General features: G+C 37.9%; 1 non-coding gene across 1 annotated transcript; it reads right to left on the bottom strand.

Annotated features, from left to right (window-relative positions):
* Nucleotides 1-8,164: 8,164 nt before the first annotated feature.
* On the bottom strand, nt 8,165-8,271 carry LOC121205753 (small nucleolar RNA R71). The gene has a single exon (XR_005900828.1). It is a non-coding gene; the product is annotated as a small nucleolar RNA R71 (small nucleolar RNA).
* Nucleotides 8,272-8,475: the final 204 nt, after the last annotated feature.

Below are 8,475 nucleotides of genomic sequence, written 5' to 3'. Positions count from 1 at the left end.
TGTGGATGTTTAGGGGGAGCCAGAGTTCAAGTCACAAGGTAAGCATATTGTTACTTCTTCTTTTTTGTGCATGTGCCGGGCATGTGATAGAGCTTTAGTGGAAATTCAGTTAGGGCATTAGGAAGGTTGGGTCGTGGGTATGAATGGCCATTAGGGCAAGCTTTGTTTTCTTTTGTTTTTCCAAATTAGGGTTAGCCACCTAGAGTCTTACCTTTCATTCTATTCTCTTCTCAGTATCGTAAAAAGCTGAAAACGCAAAGTTAGATCTCCTGAGTGCCGAATTCTTCCTTCTCTTCTCCTCTCTTCTTCTATTTTCTTTTCTCCTTCTTTTCTCTAGCCGAAACATTCCTACCATTCTACTCATCTCCTCTTTCATTTCCATTCTTTTCAAAACCTCTATAGCCGATTGCCATAAAAGCCGAAATCCCAAAAGTTGTTTCTTGTACCGATTTCTTCTAGCCAAAATCCTCCTATTTTCTACATCTCTTTTGCCTGATTTTCATATCCTCTAAACCTCAACGCTGTCGGCAATACCACTGCAAAACCACCATACCAAATCATCTTCCTTTTCACAGTTCCAAAAGCCGAAAACACCATAGTTTTTAGGGACATATAGCCAAATCTTTAGATCTATAAGATTCGATTTCTACAAGTGTTTAAGGGCTGGATCTGCATCAGATCTGAGTAGAAACTGAAGTGGAATTGTTTTGGTTGAAAGAACCTGAGGTAGGTACTCAAATCTATTCTTTATTTCGGGTTTTAAAAAAGCCGAAATCCCTAAAGGCATAGGGAGGCTGTCGATTGGAGCTTGAGGCTCTAAGGGTTGTAACAATTGATTTGTTTTGGTGTTAGTGTGATCTAGAAGCTGCTGATTGAAGGCTTGGACAAGTGGAACGACTAGATCTAGATCTAGTCTCTAGTTTTGGCAAAGGTAGGATCTCAAGGGTCATATGTATTAGTGGCCGATTATTGTAAGTAAGTTTATGATGTTTGCCATTATACTTTGGATCTGATATGTCTATTGACCGATTGTAGGATATCGTGGGAGATTTCAGTAGCAGTTTTCGCAAATCAGGTGTGTAAATGACACCCACTAGTAGACTAGATCGGCAAAGTCGAAAACCTAAAATGCCGAAAAGCCGGCATTTCGATAACTTGTGAGCGTGCGAGCGCTCGTGGGATTGTTTGTATTGATAATTTTGGTAACTTCAACAGTAAGATTTCAGAGTGCGAAATTTCATGCACTTCGGTATATTTGGGCTTAATGGGCCAAAATTGGGTTAAATGGGCCAACAGGCCCAATTCGGTAAAAACGTTCGGTAAGTGTTTTTGTTAATACGTTAATAACTATAATGAGCATGAAACCTTAAAAAGACTGATAAAATTATTGAAATACCTTTGTAAGGTAGAATTACCATAATACCCTTAAAGGGGTAAGTTTACGATTACGCCCCTCGAGGGTAAATAACTGTTCTTACGCTATATTCTGACTGTCTTTCTCAAGCATGCCTTGTTAATTATATATATTCTGCATACATGTCATACTGCATGGGGTTGGGTTTTGTTATGGAAGAAGAACCCGTTCTGGTGGCTGTGCCACATATTCTGATATAAGTAGCTTTGCTGCGGATTATAGTTAGTGCCGTAACCAGTGCTAACACTGTAAGTGTAGGGATGGCGTGGGTGATTTATTCCTTACAGGAAGTGTAGGGATGGACGAAGGCAAGTGTAGGGTTAGATTGGGTTATCATGCATTAATCATATGAGACTGTTTTGTTATGGGCCAACTGTATTGAAATGGGCCCAACTGTGTTAATATGGGCAAGGCCCAATATATCTCGACTTGTAATAGGGCTACGGCCCAGATTGATACTGATATGGGCTAGGCCCAGTATACTCTGATATTGTAAGGGGCTATGGCCCAGATTAATATTGATATGGCCTAAGGCCGAGTTAACTTTGATTTCTGAATAGGGCTTAGGCCCAGTAGAGCTTGAATTGATTTAGGCTCTAGTTGGGTTTACTTTACACACTGAGTTTTCCAAACTCACCCCCCTTTTTCCCATCTTTGTAGGTGAGCCTTAGATCGGTGGACTTGGAGCTGAAGGGATTCAGAGTGGCCATGTAGACTGTTTAAAATAAGTGTTTATACCTTCACTTTTATTTTAGATTATTTCCTTAATGTTTTTGGGTTTTTAATTTGTAATAAGGCCGCTTTAATTATTTTTAATTGTTTTTAGTATGTTTTGTTAGCTTAGATATGATATTGTTTTAATGGTTTGAAATTGAATAGCTCTAGGGTGTGTTTTAAAAAGGTTACTTAATTTCAAAATATCGCGATAACAAAGCAAGGCTTCTGCAACGAAAACGTTTTCAAAATTAATAACCTTTTCAAATGGTTTTAAACGAATTGGTTTTCCCTGAACAATCACTCAGTTAAAGTGTGGCAATGGTTGTGTGCATGTCTAAGATTGGATCCGTGAAGAGCTGGGTACTTAAGCAGTCTAATTGACTCACCTCCTCTTTTCTGGCATCCTACCTGGTGCACAGCTTCCATTCACTTTAATCTTTAACGAAGATATTCTTTAAACACTAAGAAAGACTTTAGATAAAACATGACTTTTCTAGTAACGCTTCAATGTGACACGCCGAATTCAGTCGTAACGTTTGGGCCGGGTTTGGGGTGTTACATATGTCGCTTGGAGGTTCTTGCTCTACCCGAATATCCTACTAATGAAGTGGAACATTCTTGGTGACTTCTTTATTTCTTTTTGGGGAAGAAGTGTTCTCTGTTGCTAGACATCTTACTCGAAACTCGAGCTTCTCTCTTAGCTTGCTTTTTTTCATTATTTAGTTCTTCGACTTTCTTGGCCCGGTTAACTAATGTGGCAAATTCTTGTATCTCAAGGATCCCGATCAGCAATTTAATTTCCTTATTCAAGCCTTCCTCGAAGCGCTTACATATTTTTGCCTCTGATTGGACCCACTCCGTTGCATACTGACTTAACCTTACGAATTCCCTTTCGTACTCTGACACAGTCTTATTTCCTTATTTGAGTTCTAAGAACTCCTTTCGCTTCGAGTCCAAAAACCTTTGACTGATATATTTCTTTTTAAACTCAGCTTGGAAGAACTCCCATGTAATGTCTTCCTTCGGTCCAACTGAGAATACCATCTTCCCCTAATGATATGCTATATCTTTCAAAAGAGATACAGCACACTTCAAGCATTCCTCGGGTGTACATGAAAATTCATCCAAAACTCGTATAGTATTCTCAAGCCAGAACTCAACTCGTTCAGCCTCATCATCAACCTTAGCTCTAAACTTTTCATCCCTATATTTTCTAAGTTTGTCCGCAGGGGCTTTACCAATTCTCGCTAGTGCCATACCCTGTGGCACTTCTCCCTCAGGCCGAGTAGGGGGCGGAGAAGGTTGTGGTATATTGGGGCGGTTTCTCAAATAATCCCCAAACCATTCATCCATCATCTCAAAGAAGGCAGCTCTTGCCTTTTTCCGGCCTTCAGACATAGGCCTTCTGCTACTACTAGAAATAGCTAGATGTACAGAAGCTGGAGCATGGCTCTCAGCTCCCTCGGACTCATCTTGGGCTTGATTGGAAGACATTTACTATATTCAAATACAATTAAAAATGGTTAGGAGATGTCACACTATCATAACTTGTATAATGGCATGCATAACTATACTCAATACATGCTACATTAGTCTGAGAACTAAACCATAGCTCTCATACCACTAAATGTAACACCCCTTAACCATACCCGAGGTTGGGACAAGGTACGAGGCGTTACCAAACACATACTCAGACACTTTCGAAAAATACGGGTTATAGAATTTCATTCTAATTTAAAATCGACCAAACAACATCACAGTGTCTCGATTATGGACCTACAAGGTCCAAAACATACATTAAAAGCGTTCTGGGACTAAACCAAGAACTATAGAAAATTTTAGAAAAATTACTAAGGTTATGCCTCACACGCCTATGTTGAGGGAAAGCACACGCCCATGTGCTTAGGGACAGGCCCGTGTGTCCCACCCGTGTTGAATTATTTGGATTTATTTTTATTTCAAACCTACAAGGATTTTCACACGGCCAAGCACACACCCGTGTCCCTGGCCTGTCTCCCTCACACAGCCTAGACACGCTTGTGTCATCGCCAGGGTTCAAAAACCCGGACATTCTATTTATGATGTCATCATTTATTTTGAGGCACACGACCAAGGAACATGCCCTTGTGCTAGGTTGTGTCCTCCACACGGTTGAGACACACGGCGGTCTCTACCCGTGTGTTTACTACCATGAAAACTTACCTAAAATTTTAAGTGCAGGGGACACACAGCCAGGTAACATGCCCATGGGGTTGACCGTGTATCACACACGGCCTAGACACATGCCCGTGTGTCTACCCGTGTGGACCTTTTTAGGGCTATTTCCCAAGCCTTTGGTCACCCTCTTTCATCCATACATACTTAGAGACTTCAATGGTATTTAACATGGCCTAATTATACTATTAAATAACCTTGACATAACTCATCGCATGTTAACCTCATCTCATCGGTTTGGTGCATGTTAAATTATCCATTTTGTATTAGGGATTAACATAGCACATTTTACATTTTACACTTAGGCCATATTATAACCATATATCATTATATGCTATGTCCACTCTCAAATTATTAGATTTCATCTCCATCATCCATTCATGATAAGCCTCATCATCATATCTCATGAAACATTTAAATATAGACATGCATCATTAGTAGGTTTACAACCTACATTAATCTGAGCCATATCTCATGGCCATATACAAAAGAATAAGTATACCATATAGACCCTTCCATTGGCTAGCCAAATGACACATATAACAAAATAACCAAAAATCCTATACATGCCATTAAACAAAACAAAAGTATTTATATACCAAAGTAGAACAAGAAGATAGTGGGTTGATTCCCCAACCGTCTTCCAATCTTCACGTGTCCACGAGCTCTGTAAGACAGGGAAAAGAGAAGGGGGTAAGCATTTATATGCTTAGTAAGTCCGGATAACTGGAAAGTAAACTTACCGGTTAATTAGTATATAACCATATTTAGGAAATAATTTCAACAAGCATGAAATAGGTTCCCTATCACATACACCCAATCATCAAATTAGTCTCATAGCAATACATCATGTCATTTGTCTTAGATGAGCTCATCAATTCGATATTTTCATTTCTATTTCTCATGTTATTCCTGTTGAATTCCTCTGAAATCTCAATGGGTAGCCCAATTACCGTCAAGTCATACAAGTGATCATCTCAAGTACGCACTCCCGTGAACCTTATATCTTACGGCGGGATTACCAGTCCAAGCTAAATCCCCCATAGTAGTAACTTATAGAGTAATGTCAGGGATTAACAGTCCAGGCTAAACCCCTCTTAACGATAATTGCTCTCATAAGCTCAGATCTGAATTGCCAGTCCAGGCTAAATTCAGTCCTCAATCGGATTACCCGTCTGGGCTAAATCCTTAATGCATCCATATTCTTCGGGAGGCTCGATCACTCAAGGAGCACCTGCCAGGGCTAGATCCTTTTTATTTTGAGATCATCGAATTACCCGTCCGGGCTAAATCTTTTTCTGTAACACATTGTAAACTGAAAAATATATAGGATTTTTCCTATATAAATTATCACCTTTTTACTTAAATTTGTTGTTAAAACCAAGTAATTTTTTAATAAATTAATGTAATATATGAAAATATGAAAACAAGACATAGAAATTATTAAAATGTGATTTTATGCTTTATTATATAGTTTTCATGCTTAAAATGACTTATTTTATATTAAATTGAGCATATTATATTTTTATGACATAAAGTGGGCCGTGCATGATTAAATTAAATAATAAAATATAAAATTATATTTAATAATTCATTTTAAAATATTTCATTGATAATTTGGGTTTTAATTAATTTAATTAAGTTGGTAAAATTTAATTCTTTGGTCCTTTAACTTATTGATTTATTTTTGGACAGGTTTGAGAGCTTTAATTTAATTACAAAATCGTCCAAATGGAGGGCCAAATCAACCTAAAATTGGCTGAATATGGAGGTTCATAAACCATCTTTTGGTTTAATTACACAAGGTCCTTGAAGAGTTGAAGAATTCAGATATTTGCCCGAAGATTTGCTGGTGACCGAGTCTTAGTCCTGAGTTGTTGTGGCACTCAAATTGACCAAGAATCAAGCAAAATCAGCCACATTCCCTCAATTCATGGGCGGCCACCCTTGGAAGGAGTTTTGAAAGATGGACACTCCTATTTTTAGTCAACTAGCTCCCATGCCTCACCTATAAATAAGAGCCCCTTTCTCACTTTTTCAATCATCCCTCATCCCTCATCCCTCATCATTCTCTCTCTCTCAACTCTCTTCGCCTCACGCCTATCATCATCTTTGCATAAATATTTTGAGCAAATTAGCCTCTTAAAGAACCTTGGTCGGCCACCTCGGAGATCCGCCAGCAAAGGAGCAAAGCGAAGGAACGAAAGAGCCCTCATCAGTCAGAGTCTTGGGTGACAGCCACTCTAAATTGGGTTTAATCTTTCTTACTTTAATGCAATTCAAGAATGTTTGCTATGTGTTCTTTGTTCCTGGTTACAACAATGATAGCTTAATTATATTTAAGCTAGGATGATTGCTTTAATTTAATAATAATTATTTGATTCATGCTTATAATATTTGTGCCTCAATCGATAAAGTTTTCAATTAAAATCAAGTTTGTATTTCGTTCATAGGTGATTGAAATGCACCTAAATTAGTTGAGCGATCCTAACCAGACGAGACTAATGGACGCATAATTGAAATCTGCATGCTCAATTTAGATCCTAACCCAATTAAATTGTAGGTTGCTTAACAACCCTAACCAGGCTCTGTTATCTACATAGTTTTTAGATTTGTGTGATTATACTGTTTCAAACCTAACACGTCCCTATTACCTCGCACGAATACTAAGAAACCCTTAGTAAATAAGTTTCAGTAAAATGCGTATTTACTAAGTAAAGGATTCCGAAAGGACCTAACATGGTTTCCAAACTCATGAAAGATCGAGTTGCCATGGAATATTTTTTCGAATATTGATAAGCATGTTGTTAATAATTTGAGTTTAATTAAAGTAATTGTCCTAGCTTATTTATGTTATAATTGTTGCTTATTGTGTTAATTCTGCTAAATTCTATCTCATTCATATAGTTTGCATACTTAGAATAAATTGCATTAGGGATCATTGCATTTAGTTTCATATACTTAATTTTTCATCACTTCTCAATTATATTCTTTTTTATTTATCAAATTGTTAATATAATTTTACAAATTAATTGACTTAGCTCAAATACAATCCTTGTAGAGACGATAACTTGATACTTACTTATTACTTGATAACGATTGTGTACACTTGCACAAACTCGAGCGTTAGAAGTTTTTGGCGCCGTTGCTGGGGATTGTCAATTTTTGCCATAGTCATTTTTTGTGAAATTATTTATTTTCAATTTGGTTATTGTTAACAGTACTAACTTATTCTTTTTAATTTGATAATTTTCTTTCCAGATGTTTATGAGCATAGATCGGATTATCGATTTACTCCCAGTAGACTCTAAAATTGAGTGAACTATTAGACAAAGAAGACGTGAATGAATAGCTCAGAGACAGAATAAGATGGACCTTGGAAATCAAAATCAAGACCAAGGTAATGAAGCCGAACATCTACGAAATCCTATCCTCATTGTTGATTATAAGGATCGATGCATCAAACAATATGTTGTGCCGCTTTTCAATGAGTCAAATCCAGGAATTAGAAGGCCAGATATTGAGGCAACCCAATTCAAATTGAAACCAGTGATGTTTCAGATGCTACAAACGGTGGGCCAATTTAGTGGTATTCCCACAGAAGATCCACGTCTCCACCTTCGATTGTTTATGGAGATGAGTGACTCGTTCAACATAGCCGGTGTGACTGAAGACGCACTGAGGTTGAAGTTGTTTCCGTACTCATTGCGAGATTGAGCACGAGCATGGCTCAATTCATTGCCACCAAGTTCTATATCTACAGGGCAAGAATTAGCAGAGAGATTTTTGGTTAAGTATTTCTCGCCTAGCAAAAATGCTAAGTTAAGGAATGAGATCACAACTTTTCAAAAATTGGATGACGAGTCTTTGTATGAGGCTTGGGAGTGATTCAATGAGTTACTTTGTAAATGTTCTCATCATGGGATTCCTCATTGTATCCAGTTGGAGACATTCTATAATGGTCTCAATGCACATACAAGATTGATGGTTGATGCTTCTGCGAATGGTGCAATTTTGTCTAAGTCTTACAATGAGGCTTATGAGATCATCAAGAGGATCGCGAGCAACAACTATCAATGGCCAACAAATCGAACAGCTTCAGGAAGACGTGTAGCTGGAGTTCATGAAGT

Source organism: Gossypium hirsutum, chromosome A08, assembly GCF_007990345.1.
Source record: "Gossypium hirsutum isolate 1008001.06 chromosome A08, Gossypium_hirsutum_v2.1, whole genome shotgun sequence".
Taxonomy (NCBI): Eukaryota; Viridiplantae; Streptophyta; class Magnoliopsida; order Malvales; family Malvaceae; genus Gossypium; species Gossypium hirsutum.
The sequence above is the reverse complement of the archived record's forward strand: the minus strand, read 5'-3'. Positions and strand labels throughout refer to the sequence as shown.